Source organism: Empidonax traillii, unplaced genomic scaffold, assembly GCF_003031625.1.
Source record: "Empidonax traillii isolate 1590-97213 ecotype Southwest subspecies unplaced genomic scaffold, ASM303162v1 scaffold1435:size109650, whole genome shotgun sequence".
NCBI classification, from domain to species: Eukaryota; Metazoa; Chordata; class Aves; order Passeriformes; family Tyrannidae; genus Empidonax; species Empidonax traillii.
The window spans coordinates 33329-47565 of NW_020956628.1; positions in this window are offsets into that span (position 1 = coordinate 33329).

Genomic DNA, 14237 nt, shown 5'->3' on the forward strand with positions numbered 1-14237 from the left:
TCGCAGGCACATCACAAAACAAGTTAATAGCACAAACATGCATTTTTCAAATGCGTGGAGATATCTGCAGTCAGGCGAAATGCAGATAAAAAAACTACACTGAAGTACAAAGCACTGGTCTAGATCCCTCCCTTCTATCTGGGTGAACAACAGAGTTATCTATCACCTCACTTAAAAAGCCAAGTACTTAAAAGCAAGAGAATGAGCATTTAAAGACCCTATAAATCTTGGGCTGCCTACATCATAGATGCACTATTATTTCTAGCTAGAAAAAAAAGGTCTATTTCATCATAACAAAACAGCCTCAACTACGAAATTAAGAATGAACATTATTCTCTGTGTAAACAGAGCATAAAAAGCATGAAAGTATGCAATAGGAAACACTGCTTGGCCTCAGAAATAAGACGAATGTAAATAATTTCAGCACAAAACAGAACTGAGGTCGGATCCTCCTGGACGGCAGGTACAATGTCACTGCCTGGAACCAGCACATATAAATATTTTATAACATATTTCCTGACAGAGAAATTTCTCTGAGCTGATGTTTCCACACCAGTGTGTCTCTCCCACAGCACACACCAGCCACTAAAGTGTGTGGCTCCCAGCGACTACTCAAATCTTTCAACAACTCTTTCGGTGACAGTATTTTTTGTCCAGAAAACACCCCACTTAGAAGTCTTTGGTTTGATTCTGACTCTGGGACTGCTCCTGTAGACAAGGTAAGCAGGTTACTCTGGGAACAACGTGTTATTCTCTGCTTCTGCAGAGCAAAGTTAAATGAAGACAAAAATAAACATTCATTTGTTAAAAGCTTAACAGCTCGATTCTATTCAAAGCTTGTTAACTTCTTTTAAGCTGTTTATTCTCACTGTCACAGCTTCGGAAGAGGTTTTCCTTAAAACTGACTGAAAATCCCAAATTCATTCCTTAGATATCCCTTCAGCTCAGTAATTCACTTCTCCTATACATTACTTTGTTCAACAGTTTCTCTTATAATCTGTTAAAAGCAAAAATACAATTCCTTAGGGGAAAAATACCATTATGTCTCCCCTTGATTTCTGGGAAAAAGAAAAAAGCCAAAGTTAAGAGATGCACCTGAAACAATTATTTATATAACTGACTTGTTGTTTTACCTTGTCTTTACTCAGCAACCCTCGACTAAGCAGTATTTTGCATTAGCTCAGTGAGAAGGTAAAATAAGGAAGGAGTGGCTAAGGAAAACCTGGGATAGGAACAGGACTAGCAATGCCATGTAATATAAAAATGCCATTGTGAAAGATATTCATGGGGAAATGGACTAATCAAAGGAATCCTTGCCCTTCTTCCTCCCCGGAGTTTTCTGAGTCAATCCAAATACGCAGCCACAATCAAGGAAGCAAGGCTACGTGTAAGGAAAGATATCAACAGCTCAACAACCTCTACTCAATTAATTGCAAAGCAGTCGAGGCTTTTGGAAGTTTGGCCCTTGACAGCGAGGATATTTTTATGGATTGAGAAGTGTACCCCTGATTTAGCACGTCTTTAACTTAATGAATATATAAGTGATTTTACAAAAGTCATTTTACAAAAACCTTGAGAAGTTCTGTGGTTTGGAACTAGGACACAGTAAAAACCATAGGAACAAATGAAGATTCATAATGAAATGTGCCTTGCCTCGGCCACCAGGTTAAATCATCAGCTATCCAGAGCTCTTCGTGCACAGTGGCTTGAGTTTTCTGGCTCGGAATTGGCGACAAATGCTGCCCAGAAAACAGTGTTTTCTGTTGATTCCCCCCCCCAGCTTCCTTCAGTCAATAGCAGATGGAATTTCAGTTTTCTCACAAAGACTATATAGATTAGAATAACAACACTTACATTTCCAAGGGAGATGACGGATAGCAACAACAACAACAACAAAAAAATCCCACACAAACATTCTGGCCATCTGGCCACTGAAAGGCAGAACTGAAGTTTGCTCCTGCAACAGGCCCACAGTCTCACCGTGGGAGAAGCAGGCACGGTATTTCTACAAACCATCATCTGTACATAACAACATAACCTGATATTCCCAAAGAAACAGTTTTCTATAAATACAGAAAATGTTAATAAACCTGATGGCTTCCTAAAAGTTTACGGAGATGCAGCCAAAACGATGACATCTGTTTGTACAATGAGGAGAAGCTTTACATGTGAAAAATAGCCCAAGTAATTAGTATCTTTTTAAATTAAGACAGTTACTGCTGGAAAGATCTGCAAACTTGGTACAAACTAATCTTTTGTTTGAAGTCTGGTAGAGCAGAATTTACATTACAGTCAGGGAACTGAGGAAAAATTGACAGTCTTGACCTATTTTGCAGCTAAGACTGAGTGGAAAAGTGCTGTAAGCACTTTTGGAGTGCTCAGATATGTTACTAAGACAAAATATTCCAGTCTTTCAGAACAAGAGTCACCTCGACATTGGTGTATTTGTAAATATTAATTAGAGCTAATGACCCCACTTTGAAGTGAGTAATTACTGCTATAATGATGCTGAAGCAGAGTTCTAGCAATGTGCAGCAGAATCTTGAAAACAGCATCAAAGGAATCTTTTTTTCACAGACATTTTTCCAACTGAATTAGCAGAAACCAAACTGAACAGATATACCCCTGACTTTGAATTTTGACTTAGAACTGTGACTTCTTTGGACAACTCCATTATATCTATTAAGTGACTGCATATTAGTCGAGGAATATTTTATTAAAATTTTACCCCTTCTCCCAATACAGGTAAGAATGCAAAAAATCCTACATTTTTCTTTTTTACCCTGATTTTTAAAAAGAAGTCTTAAAACACCTCCACAAAAAAAAAAAAAAATGAATGGGAACATTTAATTTCATTTTGGACACAGCATGTCAACTGACCCTCAATTATTTGCAATTTTTGCCTTTCTTTGCCAATGACAATTTGTCAGGGATGAATATGAAATTTTTGCTTTTAGAATATTTTAGAGAAGGAACCATTAATTATTCACACAGCTCCTCTACTGCACTGACCCTCAGTAAGATGCTGTAGAGCTCTGTCTCCTCGGGGAAATGGGTGTTATGTCTTCCAGAGGTCTTTGATGCCTGGAGATGGAACATTCCTCATGCATCAGCCCAGAGAAACCTCTGACTGGCTCAGGCAGCCCCCTTTGGCCCTTGGTGCCCTGGAGATGAACACAACCCATGAGGAACAGTTCATAGCAGGGACAATCCTAGGAAGAGAAAACAGGAACCCCCCTCACTGGGAGAACAGCTCTGGTCAAGACACCCTCATCTTAGAAGAACTGGAAACAAAATAGATTTAAAACACAGGAAAGAAGTTTCAACTTGACATAAATTAATAGATTAACTACTGGAGTCAACAAATCTTATAGACCACTAGAAGAATTTTTTTTTTTATTTTTCAGCCATATTAATGGAAAGTGTCATTTTAATGCAAACATTAATCCTTTTCTAAGAACTGTATTTAATGCTTATTTTTTCATTAACTTCCAGATTTCTAAGTCAGTTGATATTTTGAAATGCAGCTTTTGCACAAAAGCTCCCTCTGACTTTGCAACTGTGACTGTTGTTGTTTAGGAGTTATTTTGTTTTGTTATTTAAGAATAAACTTCTATTCATTTCCACTCAGACTCTATCCCACTGAGGACCGAGAGACAACATGGCATTCTGAGGGGCTAATTAAGAGATTGGTGGTGACATTTTAGCAAATCCAATTCCCTGCTGGGAGATATTAATTCCCTCTTTTAAAATTTTGGGGCTAGAAAGAAACAGCCAAAAAAACAAAGCCTTCTTACAGACAGTCATTTTGAAGTACTCAGATTTTTTTTTTTTTTTGCAGTTGATCAGGTAAACACTGTAAAACAGAGAGCATGACAAGGAAAACAACACTCTAACCCTGGATCACCACCGAGTTCGTCACCTGCCAACTGAAATAGGTGCCTGTGTGGTCACACAGTGCTGAATATTCTAATGATCAAGTCTTTTGCATAGGATCAAGAGTCCTTATACAACAAAACAGACACATTTCCAATCAAAATACTTGCTAGGAGTTCCTCAGAAACCTCCCAGGCAACAATATCTATCCACACAAGCATAAGAAACTGAGCAGGGAAATGCTTGGAATCTTACTGAGTGACCCTGGAAAATTCCTTATTGAAAGAGCATTTTACAAATGGACTTTCTCTTCAGCCCTATGAGTGCTTTAGTTACAATGAATAAGAGTTGACAGCTAAAGCAATTTTAAAAGCTACGCTTCTGGAATAACAAAACGTGCAAACAATGGAGAAAATGTTTCTCCAGCGTAATAAAAAAATGTATTGAAAAAATATCTTTTTCCCCTGTTTTTTTTTGTATTTCAGCATGATATCTGTGTTTACTTTCTGGGGTTTTTTCCAGCAAACTCCACCTGAAATGCCTCACCCCTGGTAAAAGCAGAGGACCTGTCACAGCCTCATCCCTTCACCGGCCCTGGCATGGTGGGTGATGCAATCATGTGGGCAGTGACCTTTTCAGCTCAAATCGAATGTGTCTTGCCAGGGCAACGCTGGATTTACCTTTCAGTTCCTCTTTGCGTGTTCTCTGCCCCCCACTGAGACAAAATCACCATCTTTATTTGCAGCGTTCAGGCTGAAGAGAGCTGGATGCACCCCCTGTCTCCGGGTGACGTTCGCCCTGTCTCATGCAGTTATTTCTGATGATCATTTTTGCTGCTGGAACAAGCCACTCTCCAGCAGTTCCTAGACCAGGCCTTCCTACAGCTCCAGTGCAGCTGAACCAGCAGCTCAGTTTAACCAGGCTGCACAAGGCGCTCAGCTCCAAGCCCTGCAGTGAATCCCTGTTTCCCCAGCGCGTGTTGGGAGCTGGGGTTTACAGTGGAACCAGGCTGAATATTCCCCAGGCACACTCCCTGGGGAAGCCTTCCTGCATCACTAGCCTTGGGATCTGCCTACTCGTGCCCTTCCATTACTTAGTGCCAACACCTGATGGGCAGCTGGAACTTCTCCTGTGCCAAGCTGTGCCCAGGGCAGGTGACAGCACCCCGCCCGCGAGTCCCCCAGACACCGAGCCAGCTCCCACCTGCCAGGGAGCAACCAGCTCCAACCTCTCCCTGGCAGTGCTGAGGGGAGAGTCTGACCCCAGACTGCTGCAGGCACAAGAGGGAAGGATTGAGAGGTGCTGCTAATGGGATATTCGGATTACCAGGGGCCTGCACGGGCTCAGGCACTGCAGACATCAGTGCTGCCTGATGCTGCGGTGAACATTCTGCTCCCCGGGCCGGGTCTCTCTCACCAGAAACAACCAGTCCTTACAGCAGCACAGGAGTCACCTCTGGCTCACATCCAGTTGAGATCATAGTGGTACCATTCCCTGTGCCAGGGGAGCTTGGGCCAGTTCTACAAGCTGAGACACAGGTTGGCATTCCCGTGAAAAGCAAATGGCTTAATTTAACACATAAAGGACAGCAAGGCCTCTGACAGAACTTATCTCTTTGCTCAAAGGATTATTCCCTGAATCCAGTCTACATATACTGTTTTAACAAGATTATAACACACAGCTGCAGGACTAAACAAGCTGTGATCAAACCCAATAAGCTTATTTCTCTTTATTCTTTCCTTCCCAGAAGCAGCATATAAACAAACGTGGTGGTGGAGCCTAAAAAGGATACTGCCAGTATCAGTGGGTTGTGGGGTTTTTTTAAAAGAGGATTATATACTTAAGCTTTTCGTTTTACTTTTACTTAAAAGCTTAGCTAAACTCCATACACATGCACAGCTCCTTTAGGGTGAGGTCCTCCAGCAATCATTTTAGCAGGCAAGGACCACAAACACAGGGACCACAAACACAGAGCTCCCCTCAGCTCAGGTTTCTCAAAGCAGGACCCCGAGCCTCTCAACACCCACACCTTGGAACAGCCCTACCCAGTGTGAACTGCTCACACCTATTAGCACTGCAGACTCACCTAAAGGTAGTGCTGCTGCAGCCAGTGAAAAATGCATCACACATCAGGTGGCAGCATTTCAAAACCCAGTACCAAGAGAGCACTCTGGGAGGGAAATGGTACGTAACTGCCATGACCTGAAACAACAGAAAAGTTATATAAAGCAGAGATGACTTAGTTTTCACTAGAAGTGATTTAGAAATAGATTGCTTTGTATTTCTGTGTAATTGTCCAGCATGCTCTTCTACAAGGTGGGTCCATGAATCAGGCCAAATGTATTCAGAAATGAATGTTTAGAGGCTGACTAGAGACATTAAATGTCTTGTTTCGGGCCAGGCCACTCTGTCAGTCTTTAGATGCTCAGGGTTATCAGAAGCTGGGACCCAGCATGAGACTTGCACAAAACCACTGCTGAAACTGCAGTCAAAATGACTGATTTACAGGAGCAGAAGAATACAGAGTTATACAACTAAGGCAAAATACCAGCTCTTCTTTTCCCCACCTGTGAAGGGCTGCCCTGAGGGGCTTGCCCGTGGGGAACAACCCCGTGGTGAGTGCTGCTTGGTGTGCGTAGTACCCAGACCCAGATACTTCCTCTGCCTGGACTCCTGTGTGCTGGGGGCTGTACAAAACTAAGAAAAACGCTGCCTATCCTAAAAACTTCATGGGTTTGTATATACCTATTTAAGGAGCACTGTGAATGTCACATGCAGATAAGCTGTGCAGATCCCTGACTCAGAGAACGTGGAGTGCCGGAAGAAAATGAACAGAAAACCAGAAGCAAGTAGGAGGCCAATGCAGCAATAAAGTTGCTGCTTGCAGAAATCACATGCGAGTTGGCCTTAGGGATCTGCTATTTTGCAGGAAAATGGTGTACACTCCTGGTGCATTTCTTAATTTGTATGTTCTTTCTGAACCAGAAGCAGATCCGTTTTGGGGCCAGTTTGTCCATTTTTAGGTGTGCACAGGTGTTCTGCCAGTTACTGCATTGTCAGACACGTCCTTTTATTTGCAATCATCAGCTTGGAAGTGACTTGTGTATCCTCACAGCACCTCGAAGCTGCTTAAAGGACAGCTGGAAAAAAAAAAAGACAACAGGAACAGAAAGCTGGACAACAGGTCCAGAAAGTATACAAAATGTAACTCAAAAATAATTCTCTCTCATTAAAAGGTCTAATGATGAATATCTAGTGATTTTTCCTTGGTAACGTGTAACAACATTTAATCGTTCTTACAGAATTTCTTATGTCAGCTTTTGCTTTCCCTGACTATAAATAAAGTCTATTATTAAAACTTTCCTTTGTGTCAACTGAAGAGATGAGTTACTATTTTTATAACAATCTGCTAAATATCAGAGCACAATCCATTCTTTACTCCCCAAATCTTCGCTTTTTCTCATTAAAAGAACAATTTTTTTGACTTTGCTTCATCTGTCACCTGTTCTTCACTGTTATAATCTTTTACGATTGCACGTGGACGCTTTGCATCCATCTGACAGAATCTGAGCTGAAGAGAATACCAAAGGAGGAATGGGGAAAATGTGTGACCTGGCAGGACACACAGATGGAACAAACGCAGAATTCTCGGAACGCCTGAGGCTCTTGCCTTTCCTAGTCCTGCAGCCATACCTGCCTGTTGCTACCTGCAGGCATCAGACCCCGCTTCGCTGGCCGCTCTCCCGTCCCTCCGCACAGCTCCCCTCTCACCTCGGCGTTTTTGAGCGCAGAGAACGCAAAATAAGCGGTAAATGCCTCCTGCGCGCCCCCTCCTTGGACAGTGTCCCGCTGAGCCTCAGCGCAGGCAGCGGGAGGGACACTGCGGAGTCCGCTGTGACTTCGGACCCAACACCGAGTTTGGGCGCGCTGGATTAGGGTGATTTCCTCGTTCCACTGCTGTGTGCCTGCCCTGAAAGAACACAGCTCTGCTGGCAGGGGGCAGAGGGAGCGGCCACCGAGAGCTCCCAGCGCTGCCCGCGGAGCGCAGCGCCGGCGGGAAGGGCGATCCACCACGCCTCGGAGGGCTCGCGTGGAAAGCACGCACGGAACAGCGGCACCCGAGCCACGCTGTGAACATTAGAGAGGGAGAAAAGCTGCCTCAGCAGGAGCTCCTGAGCTCACCCGCAGAAGGAAGCGGATTTGAGGGCTTGGGGCTATACGAGCCAAACAACGCCAAAATCCAGGGAGAAACCTTCAGGGCTTGGGGCAGAAAAGGCCAGGAACTCAGACCTGACAAGGTGTAACCTCGCAGGGGTCGAGCAACAGGCTCACCGTGTTTGTAAGGAAGAGCCCCGCGCCTCGTTTGTGCTTACGGAAGCAGAGAACAATTAGCTTAGAAATTCTCTTTGAAGTGCGACTGGAACGCACCGAAACTCTGGGAAAGGACAACCTGAAGCCATTAGGAGCCTGCGGGAGGGCAAGGACGGCAACCACACATAATAGGGGTATCGTAATAGGGGTATCACAAGGATTTTAGAGCCAAAGAGTGTTTCAAAGGGCTGAGAGACAGGCAGTGCAACAAAAGGGTAAGGGAGAATGTTTTTGTGTTCCTGGGATAACGGAAATACTAAAGTCTCTGATGGGATCTAAAGCAGCTGAATGCCAGCTGAAGAATTTTAACGGCATTGCTACAATCCTGCGAGTAAGCAAAACAAGATACTTAGGAAACATTTACTTTTAAATTCAAGGCATTAACGCTGGTTTATTCCATCATTATGCAGCCAGGCACGCTTTAAAATAGTGTATCTGAAATCCCAGGAGGGCAACTGAGATGAGTTTTCCAAATTATTACCTGAAGATGGCTCAAAATATTTGTACATTTTGTAGATTAGGAAAAAAACATACAGCGAAAATACACTGATTGAAGGTCAAAAACCAGGTAACACACTGGAGAGGGGATCTGGGATAAATACCAGTCCCCCACGACTTCTCTGCTGCTAAAGGTTGGTCTGGTTGGTATTTTCCCCACCATTTAAGGAATCTATATGCTTCTGAAGAGCAAATGCTCTATAAAATTTAAATTTTTTTAATTGTATATGATATGTTTTATATGTATCCATCTCTGCGTCTCCCTGGAGGAGCTCAAGGCCAGGCTGGATGGAGCTCTTACAAACCTGGTCTAGTGGAACATGTTCCTGTACACAGCAGGGCAGTGAGACTGGATGAGCTTTAAGGTTCCTTCCACCCCATACCATTCTGTGGCTCTGTTTTATTTACACAAACAAATAAACATGTGATAGCACAGGTCCAGTCTGGTCTGCCCTCAGCTCTCCTCCTCATCCCCCTCACCCCAAACACCAGCCACGCACCCAACCACTCGTGCCAGGCTGGTCACTCAGCAGTTCCTCCCACTCCATCAGGACAAATTGTGTGGGACAGAGCGGGATTTCCAAGTGCTGCCAGCAACCTCCTGTTGTCTGCTTCTGTTTGCTTAGGCTGGAGAACCCACAACTGGCTGGAAGCCTGAGTCCCCTACCACTTCAGGGACAGCAGGTGGGTCACTTCATGCCGCTGTGCAGCACTTTTGCCACAGAAAAACACATCCTAAGAAATTATTTCCTTTTTTTCTTTTCTCGATGCAGCGCAACGCTCTGATTTGAGCTATTAGTCTAGGAGAGGTTGTAGATAAAGGCAGTACTGACAGAAAGAAGCACTGAGCTTCGGTAAAGAGAAGCACGAGACCATGCAAAGTTAGAAATCTAATGAGAGGGGAATATCGAAATTGTAGCAGTGAGAAGTCACACAGATACCCAAAGAATTGTGCTGGTGTAAGTATGTTACAATATACTCGTCAGAGTTGCTACAAGCACCGTGAATACAGAGACCCTCCAGTAAATACTGTGGAATCATTTCATCTGTGCTGTAGCAGAGAGTGTTTCAACACTGGTACATCAAATGCCTGAAAATGTTTCAGGCTTTTTCCACCCTACTGTCATCCAGGACAGGCCAGAGGGCACAGCCACAGCCCAACCTTAGCCCCTTGTCCTGCAACACAAAACCTCTGATGGAGATCTTGCTGAGTGCCCCTGCACCTTTGGAGCACCCCAGAAACACTCCTTTTGGGAACATTTTCCATACTGAAACAACCTGAGCCTCTGAAGCTGAGGTGTCAACAACACGCAGGTGTGGAGAAAGCTTAGTTGGAGATTCAGCAAAAGCCTGACCCAGACCATGCTATTGGGAACCTCAGGCATAAAAAGAACTAATGGGAACTTGGAACTCTTCCGAAAAATGTCAAAACTACTTCTTCCCCCCCTCCCCAGTAAACCTGGTGCATTTAGCTAGAGAGATAAACCTGAACTGCAGTTTGCATTTTATTGATGAAAAAAAAAAAAAAACGTGGGGAGTCAATAAAAACAGAAGTCACAGGTGCTATTCCTTGGAGAGAAACAAGAATTTTGTGGACGCTGGGGTCCAGATAATTCCTCTGCTGTGAGGATGCGGCAAAAACAAAAAAACCCACCCCCAAAAAAAACAAACAAAAAACCAAACCAACAAACAAAAACACACACACACAAAACAAAACACCAAAACAACAAAAAAAAACACAAAAAAAATTTGAGAGAAAACAGCACCAGAAGATTTCCAAATGGGACACTGGCAGAAACTCTTGAAGAGCAGGTCAGACACAGAGAAAAAACAGTAATCAGCCCGTGATTAACTGCAATTCTAGGGCAGAAAGAAACAGTGAAAAACTTACGGAGAATCTTGCCAACTCTCTCAACCAGCACAAGTCCCCCTAATTTTTACTTGTCTCACCACAGTGACACCACCGGGTCTGAAAAACACCAGCTCCTCCCTGTTGCCTCACCGGTCCATTCTGGAGCTCGACGCTGCTGCTCTTCTTCACTGTTCCCTCGAAGTTCCGCTCCTGTCTCTGCTTTCTTCTCTGACGGCAGTCATTCCGTACGATGGTGATTTACTTTCACAAGAATCCCTTCACTTCACCCCGCCTGCACTTCCAGTTCCTGCAACTACACCAATCCAAACTGTTCATTCTGCTAAAATCTTTATTATTTGTGGTACTTTAATCATCTTATAAACTTACAGGTCCCCGCTACAAAAAGGCTGCAATGTCTTCCCTAAGCTACTTCTGATTTTGTCCTCAAACATGATTAACCCCATACTCCAGGATGTTACTATTGTCCCCTCAGATTTTCCCTCAAAACCTGCTCCGCGTGTCCTTTCGAAGTGCCCTCAGCTTTATGTCCATGAAATTCCGTCCCTTCTGAGTTACCTCAGGCGTTCAAGAAGCTTTTCCCTCAGTAACTCCATGAAAGACCCTTCTGCCCCTCTGGCGCCGCTGCTTAACACTCCCTGCCTCTGTAACAGCCTAAAATCTGCCCCGGGGCGACCCCAAAACCTTTTATCGGAGCTTCTCAAAGCGCCTTTCGCCTCTCGGATCACGGGAGCGGCGGGCAGCGCCTTCCCACCCTGCGGCACAGGGAGCCGCGACTGCCCCCCCTCAGGGCTCCCTCCGAGCCCCGCAGGGACCCTCAGGGCAGCCTTTTTCCTCAGTGTCCCTCACAGCCCCTCAGGGACACACGAGACCCCCATTTACCCCTCAGGGCAGGCTTTTCCCCCGTAGCGACATGCGGGATGCCCCCTTCTCCCTCAGGGAGCCACCTCTACCTACTGGTGGGAAGGCATTTATGGGAATCCCGGCTAGATTCCTGGTGTGGCAGGTGCTTCTTGGCAGCATCTGGGGGGGTATTTAACACAGCACACAGGTGCAGCAAATCCAGCCTGAGCACATCCAGGAATCTTGCATTCGGAGCTGATTTCTAGTCAAAATATTTTGATTCCTTTGCATGCAGAAATACTGACATCGTGTAGTACGTGACCAGAAACTTACTGCTATTTTTCAGTGGTCTCTTTGGTGTTTGTTAAAAAACAATTTATCAAAAAGCCCCTCTTCTCTACTCTTCCCCTGCAATGGTATGGAAAAAAAATAGGGGTGAAATGTGGAAAAAAAGATTTATACTAGAACTGCTTCTCCAGCCTATATCCTTCCTCTCCCTGCAGCTGGATTTGTATTTTTCATTGCCTTGAAATTCCTGGGTACAAAGCACTGGCCAGTCCGAGTATCACAATATTCTCCTAGATTGGTAAAAGTGAGCCCTCTGAGATAACCAAAGTCCTGAAACAAACTTAGAAACATGAGATTATTAACAGAAAAGGAAAAGAGAGAAATTTCTATTTAAGTTCATATGCTGGCTTAGAAACCTTTGGAACAGGTTTCCAAGCTTTTTATTGCAAAGACTGACTGTATTCACTAAGTTTATTAACATATAAGCATGAACTATAGTTATATAGTTCTTTACTATGTGGAAGGTGTTTGTGACGAGTCAGTTATAACATGATTAATCCTTTTACTCTTTCCACGGGACGGATTTTTTTATGCTGTGATTTTTTTTTTAATTATTTTTTTTATTTGTTTGTTTGAATCCCTGTTTTGAAAATATTCAGATTTCAGTCAAAAATCACTGGGCAAGATATTCCAAAAAGCCATGTTTAGGATCATGACCACAATCTAGGCTAAGTAGAGAGAACTTATTCCCCAAAATACGTCACAGGATTCTGCGGAGCTGTTATCCAGGGAAAATGCATGTTTCTGTACAACTTATTCCGTAAGATTCCTTTTATTTCTTCCTATTTCTTGACTTGAAGGAAGTGCTTTATAGTACTTCTTTATTTCTGAGGCTGCACATTAGTAAACTCAAAAAAACCCCTCTGAAGAGCAAGTATTTTCAGTCAAAGGAAAAATGGAAAACGTTGTAGGTGTCAATCAGTCAGGGATAGAAAGATGGGCAGAATGAGAAAGGTAGGGAAAGAATTAGCTGAAAAACAGACTGTCAGAAGAAAACACTGCTATTACAATCATAGATCTACACAGATACAGGGGAAGGCTCTACTTAAAGCCAGTTAACAAAACGGGTTTATTAAGCATCAGGAAGAACAAAACCTGCTACTTACTCCAAGAACAGTAAAAAAGTGCTAGGAACCAACCCACAGCCTATTTTCATGGAGTTCCTGTCTGTGCTGGCAGGCCAGGGCTACATTTCTGCAACTCTATTAGAAATAAATCACAAAAAGCTTCAGTCAGCTGAAGCAAAGCACTGTAAATATAAGTGAATCGTATATGAAGGGCCAACAAAGACTTGCCCGTGTGTCCTCCTCACACAAAGCAATGACTTGATAGCACCATCTTCTTCCTCCATTTCCCCTAATAAAATGCAGGGATTGCTTTTGCTTGGAGAGACACGAGGAATCAGAATGCAGGGTGCTTTGAGTTGAAAGCTCATCTCGGTCCAACTCAGGGACACGTTCCACTAGAACAGGTTTCTCAGAGCGCCATCCAGGGAATTTACACTTGGAAGCAGCTTAAAAAAAAGTCAGGAGGAGGGGAGGAAAACAGCTCCCGTGTCCTGCACAGGTGAGCGCCAGCATGGCCCTCGCACCTCGCTGCGTGGATTGAAAGGCTTTTGGTGGTCAGCGCGGGCTGCTGTCGGGGCGAGGGGGTGTCGGGCCAGCAGGGTTGGGGTCCCTGTTTCCCGTGCGGCGTTTCGGGGCGCTGCCGGCGGCCCTGCCGGGTGCAGGGTCGGGTAACGCTGTCGGCGCTGGGCTGCCATCCCGCTGGGCACCACGAGAGGGCAGCACCGCCCTTCGCCGGGCAGGGGGCACGGGCGCAGGGGGAGGCCCAGGCTGGACCCCCAGGGCTGTTCTCGACATCCTACAGCTCAGGAGTCCTCGGATTTGTCTGCAGGCCGTTGCCAAGGCAGGGGTTGATTTATTTTGTATTTATTAATTTTACCTTTATTTTTATTTTATTTTATTGTCTCCTCGTTTGCACGATAAAAAGAAAGTCGCACTTCCCTGCTTGGAGGGGGGCACTGTTTGCCCTGCTCCAGCCTGGAGTGAGTTTTTATGGGCAGGTTTATAAAGCCCTGCACAGCCAGCTCTGTAATACTGACAGACCTTCGAGTGGAGCTGCTTTAACACCTCTGCTCTGACAGCAGCAGCACTGTGGGTCTCAGCGATGGCAGCACAGCAGACAGATATTTTGGACTGTTGGCAGCTTGTGCGTACTTTAGAAACCTTTATCTTGCTAAGGCAGTGGAGCCCTTTCAGTCTCCTCATGGGGAGGGGCAGGAATTCGACATGAACAAGGCAAACCCCTTCCACTCCTGCCAAAGCTGCTGTTCTGCCCGGAGCCCCGGGCTGCCTGCAGCAAGGAGTGCTTCTCCATGCTGCGAAATAGTGACAGTGTCCTGCATAATTTCCTACCTGGAATCCAGTTA